Raw genomic sequence first — 15,655 nt, 5'->3', positions numbered from 1 at the left:
TTTCAGCAGAGCTTATGACCCAAAACTTGCCTTTTCCCCAGTATGTCTCAAACACCAGGAAAAATAAAATAAATCCAGCCTTTTCTTCTTTTTCTGCTCAGACTATTCAGGGAAGTTCTTCAACGAGACTAATAACCTAAAGAAGGAAATTGCAAAGGACAGGAGCTTTGTAGCCTCCCAACCTGTTCTTATTATCTAATCCTATCTCTTAGTACAGGCTGTGAGCCTGTGACCGGTGAAGGCAGCAGATTTCCTCACATCCTTATTACTGCTGCTTATAGAAATCTTGAATGAAGAGTGTGTGTCTAACAAAAAGACAACCACGTAACCCACAGGTTTTACAGACACACCAACTAGTGCAGTGCATATCAGTATATCAATGAAATGCCATTACTTTTGTCTTTTTGTCTTCACCAAAGTCCCTTAGAATTTTAATTCAGATGATATTTGGAGGAAAAATATCTTACAGAGGTTTAAAACAATCAAACAAACAAAACAGATAGCTTCAATACAGCAGGAGAAATAAACTCTGAAATTACTTTACCACCAGGATAGTTACTAGTTTCAAATAGAGGGAAAACAGCTTTCAGCCTTTACTGGAAAGTGCCTTAAGAACCATGATTCTTCTTTTTACATCATTAAGAACCTGCCAGTATTGCGCATTCTAAGTACAGTTGGATTTTTCCTCCACAGTTGAAAAATGACTTGTTGTCTTCTTGACACATTTTATGCACTTTAAGTGAGTCAGCTCAGGGTACATTTAGTCTTCAATCACAGAATGATTTGGGTTGGAAGGGAACTCAAAGCCCACCCAGCCCCAGTCCTCTGCTGTGGGCAGGGCTGCCACTCACCAGCTCAGGCTGCCCAGAGCTGATTCAACCCATTCTTGAATGCCTCCAAGGATGGGCCATCCACAGCTTTTCTGGGCAATCTGATACACTTTGCACTTGTTGCATTTTTCTTTATATCTTTTTAATCTCTACCGAATCAAAAAAAGAAAACATCTATATCCAACAAGACAGCACTTAGCCTTGAAAAGGATAATCCTGTCGTAATGCCTGTGGACTTGGTTGCTACAGTAAGAAAATGAATTTTATATTGGTCAGAAATGATCTTCCAAAATGTGATCATGTAGTTGTTCACTGCTTCTAAGCAAACAGACTTACCGAGGCCAGTAATGCTTAAAACATATCAACAGATAAATGGGAATGACTGTACTAGCTGCATGCTGCTTGCAATGTCTACTTTTAAGAAAGCAGGCCTGTGTTATCCTACTCTGCAGTATTGCCACTTTAGCATTTAATTTTACATGCTACACACAACAGCCACTTGCTACTCCTATCCCTACAGAAGGTATGGTTATATCACAATTGCAAAAGCAAGTACAATGTATCAGGAAATAGTTATCCAATCATAAAAGCAAAATAAAACAAACAAACAAACAAGCTCACCCCAAACCTGCTGTCACAGCTAAGCCAGATAAAAGACAATTCCAGATAGGCCAAGGTGCAACAGCAGTGGTGTCAACTGTATTTATGGGGCAACTGGTTACAGGCAACAGTATGATAGAGCTGCATTGGCTGCAGTGAAGTTTTATTTACTCACATCATCAAGCATCCATTACCAGAACAAAGCAAACATTTGCCTATGAAAACATACACAGGTGTGTTTGGTCTGTGGTGAGGAAGGTGCGAGTCTCCTTTTTGACAATGCTTTTTCTTCTCTCGTTCAGCTCCAGCATTAAAACTGAAAGAAACACAAATTCTATCTTAGTGTGTTCAGGTGAGATTATGTTCAGGAAGCAAAAATGAGAGCAATCTCCAAGACACTGTGCTTTCATTTTTGTCTGTCATCATGTCAGAGAAGAGGATTCTTTCTTCATTCCTTCTACTTTCTTTGTGCTTGCCTGGCACAAGATGCCCCTGAAGTCACAACCTAGTAAAGATCACACCCACAGCTTCCCATTCATACCCGGGTTCCTAAAACTTTCATTGAAATCGATGAGCTTTCCAAGTTCTTAGCCACAGTTAGAATTTAATCCTGGATTAAAAGAACACCATGCAGGAGGAGGAAATCACCAAAAATTTAAATAACTTTAACCTAATTTATGCTTCCTTCAGCTGATATCACATAATTGTTTACTGATGCCAGTTGCTATTTGTATGGGAGATTGGTAATCACAGCCTGAACCTCTGATTAATCAGCTGAGGCAAGTGTTGGGTCAGCTGTGGGACCACAGGTGAGAGTAATTGAGCTGTGCTCACCGAAGGGGTGGAGCTTGACTCCACCTCCTCTAGACCTCATTTAAGGGCTGACCACCACTAAAGCAGCATCTCTTGGAGATTGCTCCCTGGTGGAGATTGTCTCAGCATTTCCCAGTGAAAGCATCCATATTGGTGAGTCTTTCCTTATAAATAACCTTTCGAATATCTGTTACAATCTTTGTATTGTTCCACCTTACATTATTATAAATTGTATACTATGTACACTATATGCTGTAAACTAGATTACTGTGAGGTCTTTAATACTGTACTTGAGTAGATGTGAGAGCAGATAATAGAAGCCTGTTGTAACAATAATCAGCCTAGGAGGCTAGCAAAGAAGCTCTAGACAAGGTGGCTTCTTACACTCTTACCTTTTCTGAACTTCCTGTAATAGCATTTATTTCTCTGTATTCAGAAATCTGAAATAACACCTCCTCTCAGGATGCTGAAAAGGAAAGGTGTTTTTTTTTTCTGATGCCCAGTTCATGTGCCTGCACCCACCATGAACCAAACTGATCTGATGGAGATTTCCAAGGTAGTGAGAGAGTCACTCCCTCCAAAAGTTGGAAAGCATTGAGCAGATGATCCCATCTGAAAACAGCTCTAAGTGGTCAGAACACCACCTGTAAGCTGTGTAACAAGATTTAAGTCAGAAGTATAAAGTTGGTAATGGAGAATCAGGCATTTTCCCCTAATTACTCTACATTGTTCCTTACCATTGTATATTAACCATTTGCTTTTCTCTCATGCCAGGTCTCACCTCTTTCTTAGAGAAAGCTTAGTGTCTACTGATATTTTTCACATCTAAACTTGCAAGAAAAAGGAAAACTATAAGCTCCTTCCTATCATATGAATTACGTTACTTCAGGACAGCACTTTTCCATGTTCACAGGCTGCTCCTTCTCCTTTCCAGTTGGCACAGCTGCCCTCATGCCAAGATCTCCCTTGCCTCTCCTTAACATCATTAAGGTTAAAAGTTGCCCTTCGTGGTGATTCAGGTGGATAAATGCTGATGAAATTAATTTTGAATAAACTGAGGCTAAGTGCAGCTGCCTCTCTGGCCACAATAACAAGCACTGTCCAAAGCCTCAAATTACTGCTGCTAATTACTAACATGATTTCAGCCACCCACACCTGTGTGCTGTTTTGCAGGAACTGCTTTTTTGCCTGGCAGGATAACTACGTGTTCTGTAGGGAGGCAAAACCACAAACTTATCTCAAAGATAACAAACCAGAAAAGTTCAGCCATGTCTCTGATTGCAGACAGTGGGCAGCATTCAATTAGCAGGCCTTGAGAAAGCAACTACAGAACACCTGTAGCTTTATGCTTCAGATCATAAAGTAGCCTTTAACTTCTACAACCCACCACAGGTTTAGCAGATGAAGGTGTGCTACAAGGAGCAACAGCCTCCTTGAGAGTCCTCCTACGAGTGCAATCACTAAAATGCCAGTAGGCAGATACATCTCTGCAAGGAAAATACAAAGGACAAGCTTCCCAGCTGACAATAACACACTGCCACCAACTGTGAGGAACCCTCTTGTGAGGCCAGGCATTCACAAAGTGCTGGTGGTTTCTCTAGTAAAACAAAAAGCCTGATACCTGTCCTGTCTGCTACTACAGAAATTAGGCTGTGAACAATTACCTGTTCATTCACGTACAGCTTGATAATTGAGACAAAGCAGGACTGCAGACAGTCACTACTGTTTTTCACCATGGTAAAGGGGGAACCTGGGCAGGATGCAGCTGGAGTCATTCTAGCTGGAGGAAGATGAATTTTGGAGAAATCATTATGGTGGCAACTCAGATCACAGCGGTCTTTCATAATTTCATTCTTCTTTCCCCAGATGTTGCACCTCATAAAGCATGAGAATGGAAGATAATTTCTGTAAGTGTGATTAAGATGTTTTTAACATTCTGCACAGGAGGTTTAACAAAACATCACAGCCAAGTGTACATTTCTTTTTTTTAACATATATATTTTTAATTATTATTCATATGAAGACATTAAACTGAAAAGCTACTTTTTAAATCACAGAATGGCTTAGGTCAGAGGGGACCTTAAAGATCATCCAATCCCAGCCCCTATCATGGCAGGGCTGACCCCCACCAGCTCAGTCTGCTAAGTGCCCCATCCAACCAGCCTTGAGCACCTTTGGGAATGGGGAACCCACAGCTTCTGTAGGCAGCTGTGCCAGGGCCTCAGTGTCCTCTGAGTGGAAAATTTCTACCTAAAATCTAACTTAAATCAACCCTCTTTTAGTTTAAAGCCATTTCCCCTTTTCCTATCACTATCAGTCCACTTAAAAAGTCAGTCTCCTTCCTGATTTTTAGCTCCCTTCAAGTATTACAAGGCTGTAGCGAGGTCTCCCCTGACCCCTGTCTTCTCCAAACTGAATAAACCCAACTTCCTCAACCTTTCTTTGTAGGAGAAATGTTTCAGCTTCTGTCAGCTTCTTTCTTAGCATTTAATAGTGCCAAATGAGAGTTACTAACACTTTTTCTTAACTTCTTTAACTCTTTCATTAATAGTACATGCAGGGAGGGCGGCTATCATTATACCTGGCTGTGTCCTTCCCCGTAATGTTGAGAAGACAGATGCCATCACCTCAGTAATCTTCCAGGTGCCATTGCTGTTCATAGAACAGCTGGAGATGCAGTCTTTCTCATGGTAAGCTTTGATGCAAGGCATATCTAAATAGAAAAACATTCCTCATTTTTTTCTTTTTTTAAACTTTCAAGAATTTCACATTTCTATGGTGATCTACTTAACAAAACAATATTTGCACAGCAACTCCAAAAGGCTGACAATGATGCAACCTGAGAATTTCTCATAGCACTTTGCTACATAAAGGATATGAATATGTAAGTAATAGGTTTCAGTAGCTTCTTCTGAAGAACCGTAGAATCACTTGAGATGGAAGGGAACCTAAATGCCATCTGGTCCAACTTTCCTCTGATGAACAGGGACACTTTCAGCTCCATCAGTTGCCCAGAGCCATGTCCAACCAGACCTTGAATGTCTCCAGGGATAAGACTTCCATCACCTATCTGGGTAACCTGTGCCCTCACTGTAAAAAACTTCTTTCTTATATATAATCTAAATCCTCCCCTCTTTTAGTCTGAAACTCTGTACCCTTGTCTTAATACCATATACCCTGGAAAGTGTCTGTCCTTTCCACCTGGTAGCATCCCTTCAGATACTGAAAGGGGTACAGGCAGTTCTTCCATATGATGTCCTGTCTGAGTGAAGTTAGCATTACTAGAAGGATAGGAGACAAGCCCTACAGAATACGTTCTCTCATCTTACCCTGGGAGGTTTTAACACCAATGCAGTTTGCAGTGCTGCTCAGGCACTGAAGAGAAAAAATGGAAGCAACTGGTATCTCAGAGAAGAACCATGAATTAACAGCTTCAACAGGAATTTCACAGTGGCTTGCCTGAAAAAATACAGCCTCTCTGATCTTACAAATAAACAGAAAAGTACTTCAAAAGAAGCAGTATCATCTTTTCAGGGCTGTTTGCTTGGAGCGTAAGCAAATGAGCTGCTTATTTGGGCAAGAGCATGTGCTGCCAAGTAGGGTCAGAGGAGGTGAGGAGTTACTGACATCAGAGCTGCACGGCTGACACACAGCTGAGGAGTCAGGCGCTGCACCGCACTGCCGCTCCCATTCATAATCCTGGAGAGGTCAGCTGGGGCTGCATCTGCTGAGGGGAAAACAGAGACCATCACTGTTCTTAGACACACATAAATGAGCTTTCAAAATGCTGTCAGCCAGTCCTCAGGTCACTTCATTGGTGCAAACAGGAAAAATAAAGCCTAAAGTTTAAACAGCACTTTTCACCATTAGGGTGCCAAGGTGTTCCACAAAGGGTGTTTTATTTGCCCAGGCAAACCCAACAGATCCTTGGCAAGCTCATGGCCCGGTCACATCTTACTGAAGTGATCTAAGCTCCCTCTGCACCTGCAATGAGATTAAGAGGTCCATTCCAATACCAGGAATGAGATCAAACACATTTGCTCCATCATATGTTTTCAAACATACTCTGTTATTTGAGAAAGAGAACTGCAAGGCTCAGTTTTTCTCTATAAGCCTACCAAAAAATGACCCTTTAACAGCCTGGCAGGAAAGAGGAACTGGTCATGCTGTCCAGACCATAGCAGTACCACTCCTTTTTTTCTCCCAAACACTATTAGAAAGCTTTCATTTCTTAAAGATATGCACCCTTCTCCATCTTATGTCCTGCATCTCCTCAAAGACTACCTGAGTTTGAGGGGCCAAGGTGGTACTCCAGGCTACAAGATCTGTCTTGTGCTGGCAAAATCCTATCTACCTGTGGGATAGGAATGAGGAAATTTATCTCACTTTCAGATTTATCTTCCCTCCCCATAAATACAATATGAAGATTTGCCTTTCATTCTTGCCACCCCACTTACAGCTGCACATGAGCATGTCCTGGGTCTTGGTTGGATGATTTATAAAAAGAAAACATACCAATCCATGAAACCCTTAGAGGAGTCAGTCAAATGCTTTTCCTCAAAGCTTTCTTTGAAAGCAGTGTTGAGAAACCAACATTTGCTTCCATTTAGAGTAAGACAAAACCACATGGAAAGATACTGAGGTTATTCCAAATGACAGAGAAAAACTTTAATAATAATAATAAAAGAGCAAGTTGTCATAGATGGAAAGTCATTCCTCTCTCTGAGATTTTCTTTCTATCCCTGCAGACATCCACATGGCAGCTGAGATGGCTCTCTGTAGAAACACTGTTTTTTCCACTCTATTTGGGATTACAAATCTGGTTTAGCATTATTCTCCTCAGTCTATAGATCTGTGGGCAGCTGTAGACACCTGAATTTCTGACCCACACAAGATTATACAGACCTTATCAATGGCTCAGTTGTTCCCTCTCCTTCCATAGCTCCATAACAACAATTAGTACATTGTTACATAGGCTGATGGAAGAAGCCAAGGAAGTCTTCCTGTTGAGAGTGCTGTTAACAGCTTTGAGAGCCTCTTGCTTGCCTGGTGCTGGGCTCTGCAATACTGAGTCACACCAGCTGAATACTATAACACACTTTGCTCATTGTGATGCTGAGGTTTTCATTCATGTTACTCTCCTAGTGAATTACTGCATTTCAGATTAGCTCCCGGTGTCAACCATACACTAGTCTTCAGTTTCTCAGTTTCAGCTTGTTTCCCTTCTACTTTTTTTACTGCTCTAAATTCATTTCCACTTGCTGCCTTAGTGGTGATTTTGTATTACTTTTGGCCCAGCTCTGTGCTCGCCCTTCATGTTCCAGTCAGAACACCTTCCATGGGCGCATTCACTGTGCTGTGCTATCAACACTACTGCAGCTAAGCAGAATGCTATGTAACAGAATTTATACATTCTGGTGAACAAGCAACAGAGGCTCACTGGAGCTAGCTAACAGTACTGACACTAACATGTCACAGGCAATGCTATGGGAGCTGCTGCTGCTGAAGGTTCATATCAGAAATCCATCCGGTTGCAAACTGCAACTGACAAAGTTCATAGGCAGTGTCCAGGGAATGCAAGTAACACCAAACCTCTGAACCTCTGTCAAACCTCCACCCCATCCCACTTCAGAAATCCCAGATCTTTTCTCTGCTTGGGAATGCAGACATGCCTGTATAATACGTCTTTTGCAAGCTGGGTACAAAATATGCTCTAGGGCATTGACACTAAGTAATAGAGCAAAAATAGAGTCCAAGCCAAATCAGATTACATCCCATACTATGTACTTCACTGTGCTGGGTGAAGCTGAGCTCCTTTTGAGGTTGGAAGGGAAGGAAGATACCATCACTGATGTCCTGAAACAAAGGGAAATTAAAAGCCTAATTGGTTCTGTACTTGCAAGAACAGAGTGAGAAACAGCAGTAGAGCTAAGAGTCCCCATGTAACAAAATGGCGAGGTTTCTAGGATATGAAATGCAGGTCTGTGACTCCACTCTTCAAAACTAAAACCAGAAGAAATTCTCAGCCTCACAGAAAACCAGTATGTGCTCCTCCACCTTGCTCAGCTGTGGATGTGATAAAAGGCCCCGTGTCAGCTACATACCCACAAATAACATGTAAAGAAGTGTAAATACCAGTTCACTTTCAACATCAATTCAAAGCTTGTTTTATTTGCATCCAGGAAGTAGCTTTGCAACCCCTCCACAAAAGTGGAAGTTTAGGCAGAGGATGCTGCTTTTGGTTGTACATTCCTGTTCTTCCTTCCTGACACTGCATGGCTCTCCTTGGTCCCCCAGCCTGGCATCCCAGCTCCTTCAGGAGGCTCTCTTGCCTCCCACTGCTTGTCTTACAAGGGCTGGGCAGTCAGGTTCTCTACCAGTTTTGTAGATGCCCTGGACTGGTTGCTCCAGTGGGGGCAGAAGACTGAATTTAGTGGTGCATTATCACCATCACTGTGGGGGTGTTGACCTTGATATGCACATCCCCCTTTCACACCAGCCACCCTGCAAGGTTGACTCACCCCGTCTTTGTGCTTTGCTGGAAGAGCTTCTGGTGCTCTCTCTGTGCCTGGTAATCCTCTCTTGCTTCAGAGGATGCTTTGTGGTTCCCAGCTGTGGCTTGCTCATCTCAGCCGTACTGTATGTGCTGCTGAGCACTCTGTCCCACCACATGGATTCATGACTTTCTGACCATTCATGGAGTGATTTACAGGGCAGTCCTGCCAATTATTTCAAGCTAAACTAAAAAACAAAAACAAAACAAACCAAGAGACAAAGATATACCCACCAAAAGATAGAAGAGGCCAAGAACCTGCACTTCCCAGTGCAATTCAATGGCAATAGAAGAGGGGGATGAAACTCTGATCCTTTCACTACTGGCTCTGCAAGCCATCCCAGTGCAGTGCCTGCAGTAAGGCTGTCCTGATAAGAACAGCTTACATCTGTGAACCTTACAAGGTTTGGAGAGAGACTGCACAGGTAAGGCACACAGCCAGGGCAGAGAGCTCATTAATTAAATATCTTGCCACATCTCTGCACTTTTGTTTTTAATTCATTTTAAAAAATTGTTTTCTCCACCAAAATAAAAAAAGGCTATACCTCCACAGAGTAGGACTTCCACAAAATAATTTCGTTTTACTGAAATCTGTAACAAGTTTAAGGCTATAAATCCCCCTCAGCTTCCACATACTTTTATTGTATGCAGCACTTTTACCACTCAGTGCTGGGGTAGTCACTTTGGTCATAGCTGGTTGGTTACACTGATGGCAGAACCAATGAGGGACCAGCAGAAGCAACTTAAAAGACCCCCGGTTGTAAAAAAAAATAAATATTAATTTCAAGCATTATTACAGATGAGGTGATAGCAAATTAGCTCTAAGCAAATTGACGTGCATTTTATAATAAGCTAATGACTGGTGGTTATAGGCACTGAATTCCAGGAAAATTGAAGGAATATCACAGCAGGGCATCCATCACATTGCGGTGATAATTCAGACAACCCTATGGCAATGGAATCTCAAGTCTAGAAGTAGCATGAAGCAGGTACTCATTAAGAAGAGATTACACACCTCTCTCTCTCTCAGTATTTAACCCCTCCCAAATGAACTCCCATACAGACAATATTATATTATATTGTGATAAACTTTGTAAAGCATGTCTTTCATTAATAATGGATAAAAATGCACAAAGCCTCACCTGTGTTTATCATAGCATCGACCGAATGATCTAACTTGAATACTCCTTTAAATGCAACCCCAGAACAGGGAGAGGATGCTTCAAACCTGGCCGATTGCTGCCATCCTGTGGCAGGTTTATGTATTTCAGTTCAGTACCGGAGAGAAAATGAGGCTTTAGAGGTCGCGTTTTACAAAGATTTGCTATCAACTAATGCTTTTAAATGCTTGAGAAGGAATGCTTACTGTCTGTTAGCAGCGGTTTTCAAATCGTAGAAAGCCACGAGCCTTTACCTATAGGGGCTGTGAAGTCTCTTTTTCTGGAGATATTCAGAACCCATCTGGACACTTTCCTGTGCAACCTGCTGTAGGGGAACTTCCTTTAGCAGGGAGTTGGACTTGATCTTCAGAGGTTCTTTCTAACCCCTACAATTCTATGATTACAGTGATTGTAGCAGAAGTGGCCCTTCCAGGCAGAAAATAAAGATATCAGGGAGCTCGTGTCTCTCTTTTAAACAGAGAGGCATTGCAGCATCCAGTGGTCTAAATTCCAGAAATGTTAATGCTAACTCACCTCTATCCACATCAGACTGCCAATTCCAGCATAAATTGGTGCCTCTGTTTTTGATGGAGAACCTGGTTGTACCCTCAACCAGGAAAACCAACAGACAGCTGAATCTAAACAGTGTGATAGGAAGGGAAACCATCCAAAGAGACTTGGACTACCCTGAGAAGTGAGCCCATTTGAAATTACTGAGGTTCAACAAGGCCAGGTGTGAGGTGCTGCAGGGATCTGTGCTTGTTTAGTCAGAAGTGAGGGGCTCTAGGGAGACCTCACTGCAACCTTCTGGTACTTAAAAAAAGGTTTACAATCAGGAGGGAGATTGACTCTTTAGTCTGATAACAACAGGACAAGGGGGAATGGTCTTAAGTTAAAGAAGGGAAGATTTAGATTAGACGTCAGGGATAAGTTTTTCACTGAGAGGTTGGTGAGGTGCTGGACCGTGTGGCAGTGAGTCTGAAACTAGACAATCTTTGATGTCCCTTCCAACACAAGTCATTCTGTGATTCTATGATTCCATCTCTGGCATCAAAGGCACTACTTGTACAGAATTATCTCTAAGATAACAGGCTCTGTGGGAATCCAAGTGCCAATTTACAGCAGAGTAAATATCACCTGCTGCTAACTTCACCTGTGCTGCCCAAGACCTCAGTAGACAAGTCATTCAGCCAGATCATTAAACCTATAGGGGAGATGAACACTAGGAAGGTCAATACAACCTCCATCATCTCTGAAGTGTGAAGCCTGTGCCAAAAAGATGAGAAGCCGCTCTGTACACCACACACAGCAGGACTGTGCCCACAGATATAAGTGCAGCACAAACCTATTTTTCTTTTAGCACATGATGACAGAAGCAGAAAAACACCTGAGACCCTCTACACCCAGCTGAGAGCCAGATAACAGCCTCCACAAACGAGCTTGTTCCAACATAGACGAATGGGAATTTGTCCCCCAGAATCCTCTACTACTCTCTGAATCACGCACAACCTCCTCTTTAATGCAGATCTCCTGCTCACAGCAGACCCTTCCTTCTGTGCTCAGTACTCGACAGCTTGCAGCAGCCAGGCAGCCTGCACTTCTTCCCATCAGTCTCTCACGTGCTACCTGCAGCTCTGCCAGTGTTTCTCCAAGCTAGCAGCCCACCCTGGCCAGCTTTGCCCTTAGCAGCAGCACCCCCATAACATACTTGCTCAGTCTCTGCACCTCTTCTTGATTGTTCAGACACAATTTGCCCAGCTCCCTCATGCATTTGCCTTTGAAAAAGACGTGAATCTTAGCTACTTACACTCTACAGGATACGTACAAGGGAGAAGGGGCTTACAGTTTGAAAAGCTACCCATGTAGGGAGAGGGAGAAGGAAAAGCCACTGGTCAGGAGTAGCAAGGGAAGATGAGTGGGCCCACCACACTTCTCTTACTGAGATTTTAAGTAAACACGACCACATGAGGTGGTCTGAGTTACAGAGGGGGCATGAGAAGGCGTAGGAAGAACAAAGGCAAGGAAAGAGGCAGGAAGGTCCAACAGGGAAAGAAACAGGGAAAACACACCACTGCGGGACTTGGCCCTGCCCAGGAAACTCAGGCTGAAAAGAGGTACGTACAAGGCCAAAACAACAGCAAAAAGATTATCTTTTCATTGGTGCTGCTACTTCATCTGCTGAATCAGCAAGTCACTGCTGAGGGTAACACTGAGAATCCAGTCTTACCTTTCTTTCATCCATCCACAGTTGAGCTCCAGCTGAGCACCTCCATAGCAGCAGAGAACAACTGCCTTCTGACATGCTGTGATGTCCAGACTCTCAGCTGTGAGAAGGGGACTGTTTCTCATTTGCAGGAAACCAAGCTTTTACAAGAGAATGAATGAGTACCCATCCCAGAGCAGCCTCTTTTCATCTGATGTTCCTGATTCTGCTCTTACTACTGAACTGCACTTGTGAATTGTTTAGGAAGAATACTAATGGCAAGAGCACTGAAATCCATTCTGCATTCTTGAAACACTTGGCTTTCAAATGGGCTTTTCAAACTGGAGCACTTCTTTGCAACAAAACAAAACAAATCTGCCCAGATAGGCAAACTTTGTTCAGGGAGCCATTTCTAAGAGAACGCAGAACTGTCTGTCACAAGCCAGCAGAGCTTTTGATCAATCCTTCAAAAGAAAACATCACTATCAAGAGCTATTTTTGGTGTCAACGTGTGCATGATGAAGAATGATCACCAACAGTTTGCAAACCCAAGCATGAAGGTTTAGGAAACAGATCTTTTACAATTACACTGGACTTTATAGGATTTTACTCATTTTTCACACATCCATGACAGCAGCCAACACACATACAAAGAAGCAGCTCTGTACTTGATGGTTTTCACACCATTGCTGGCAGACAATACTAACTTCTGGAACAGCAAGTGACTCTATCTGCATTTATTTATTTATTCCTCAAATTTGTCTCAAGTAATTTTTTATTCCTCGGGTTATAAGGAAGTGAATGTAGGTAATATTGTGGAGGTGTTTTGGAATGACAGCTGTAAGGTATTTTGAAGGAATTCCATACTAACTTAGTAACCTTCCAACCCCAGTTTTAAAATACAGACATGATCTACGTGGGGCTAATTTGGTACAACAAATTTGTAATATATTACAAGTGTAATATAAACAGAAACGTTCCTGAGAGCAGTTGGTGATTTGTCCATGGAAGGAAAAAGCAAACATTTTAATAACAGGACCATTCCACCCAAAAGACATCCTGTACTGTTTCTGCTTGATCTGTGTGACGGACTATCACTGAAGGCCAAAAAGGCAGTCACTTAACTTGTTTAGTGCTCTGAACATTATCAAACCATACACTTGTGCATGTCTGCCTAATAAAAAGGAATGTATGTAGGTTCACAACTTGCTTTCCCTATTTTTGAAAATAGGTGGACATTTTCCAGATGTTTTTCCTTACCAAGGAAACCTAAACATTTTACCTACTTAGTAGAGCTTTTCATCCTACTGCATTCAGTTATAGCACGCTGCTTCCAAGAGACGTGTGCATACAACACTAGAGAAAAATCAGAATTAGTTTTTATTCCATAAAGTTAATGTAAACCACAAACAGACGGGTTTAAAAATGAACAAGGAAATAACTATGAGTTCTGCTTGCATTCAGTGCAAAAAGAGGATTCTACTCTACATCTGAAGAGACTGAAGGGGGGTGGAGGAGGGGGATAAGAAAACAAAACAGTAACAAAGTTCAATAATTAGTTCTCACAATTCATAAAGCTTCTCCACCTATTCTTCTTAGAGTACACAGTGACCAGGCAACAGGGAATCATCACTGATCAATACATAAAACCAAAAAGAAGTTCTGAGTTAGATCCCGGTCAAAGGAAGCACGTACTTTGTTCCATCAGCAAAGACAAAGCAATTCAAACCAACAAATGAATGTAAAAACCCACAAATCCAAACAAAGTAATTCCTTCTCATTCTTCAGCGATAAAAAACAGTCCACAAAGAAGGTACCTAACACTTCTCCATCACTAGATGTGTCCTATGTTACCTTACTAAAGGTCACTGCTATCTGCAACAGACATCTTAAAAATAAGTCATAGAATCATAGTTCTGAGCACATTATCTTTGTATTACAACAGGTAGATTTCCTTTATGACATTTTCACATTTGGCTTAAAATAAACAACACTGTGCCCTCAAGACAGGCGGGAAACAAAATTCACCTCACAGAATTCAAGACCCACGTTTTTCATTTTGCACTGAAACTTCATTTCTACTTGATGAGAGTTTTTACGGTTTCTGTACTGACTTCATACCCAGGGATAATTTAGAGCCAAACAAGAAATATTAAAAATTAACACTGCTATCAAAATGAGAAAATAATTCCAAACCCAGAGAGACTGTTGTTAGTACAATAGCATAATAATCCAATAGGGCACACTTGGTGGAATGATGGGACAAGTCAATAAATTAAGGCTTGGATGCATCAGACGTGAGAGTGCTTCACTAGAGAGCTTTGCTTGTAGGCCTTTCCTGACTTCTAAGTGAACTTGCTGATCTGCACTGACCATTAGTGACACAGCTGGAGAAGCAGGCTGCACACGGGCTTTGTACCACCTGGAACTTCAGGAATTAAAGCTTGCATCTTAAATTGACCCTTTGGAAATGAGGAGGCAGCTGCTGAAAACAATGCTGTGTAAAACCAACACTGCTGCTGAGCACATACAGTACCACCACCTTCTGTGCTAGCTGCAGTTTCCAAGCAACATGCATGCAGAAAGAACAGCCAAGGTAATCTAGACTGGAAGCAACAAAGATGCGAACTACTGCTATAAAATCACCACACCAAAATTAAGGATACAATTACCTGGCCAGGTAAGCAGCAGATATTCTTTACCACCACTTATCTATACAGGTATCTGTACCGCTGGGAGAACAACTAGATTATTTTTCACACTAGGGGAATAGATTACAGTATTGTTTTATTTTTTCCTTAACTGAGACTTACTTCAAGAATTCTTGACCAACCTGGGACTTGCTGCCCATCAGTGCCCGTCGCTCACCATTTGATTCTAGCAGCAAGTGAACAGCCTTATCAAATAAAACAACCGAAGCTGAAGTTAAAAACAAAGCTTCTAAAGTAAATTATACAAATACCTACCTTTAAGTAACTTTTAATTCTGTGATTTTAATTCACTGAATTCACACAGGAGACTCCTAGGAATTTTCATACAAAAACTGAACAGTAAAAATGCAGGTATTTGTCAGTAATTACTCCTGAGTGTGTCCATCTTACTGCTATCTTGCAGAAACTAAAAGGAATAATGAAGCCCGGCTCCCTCAAACCATGCAAGATTCAATATTGGAACTGGAAAAAGGATGCATGAGAGAATTTGAAGTATATAGAATTCCTCAGAAAAACAGAGTTGCATGGTTCTTTTTACTCACATGCTTTGAGATTTATAAAGATTTCTATATACATATGATATTTACCACTTTTGGGAACTGAATCCTACATACATAATAAATGGGTATTTTTTATCGTATGAATAGGTACTTTTAATATGTCTAATGAAGGACACCACAAATCCATGCAGATACTTGGGTCACTAAAATTGTTTTTGTTTTTTAGGGCTTAGTTTGAATAGATCTCATCTGGAGACAAAATGAGTTTCACCCCTTTAAAAAAAA

The sequence above is a fragment of the Excalfactoria chinensis genome, chromosome 3 (assembly GCF_039878825.1).
Source record: "Excalfactoria chinensis isolate bCotChi1 chromosome 3, bCotChi1.hap2, whole genome shotgun sequence".
NCBI lineage: Eukaryota > Metazoa > Chordata > Aves > Galliformes > Phasianidae > Excalfactoria > Excalfactoria chinensis.
The sequence above is the reverse complement of the archived record's forward strand: the minus strand, read 5'-3'. Positions refer to the sequence as shown.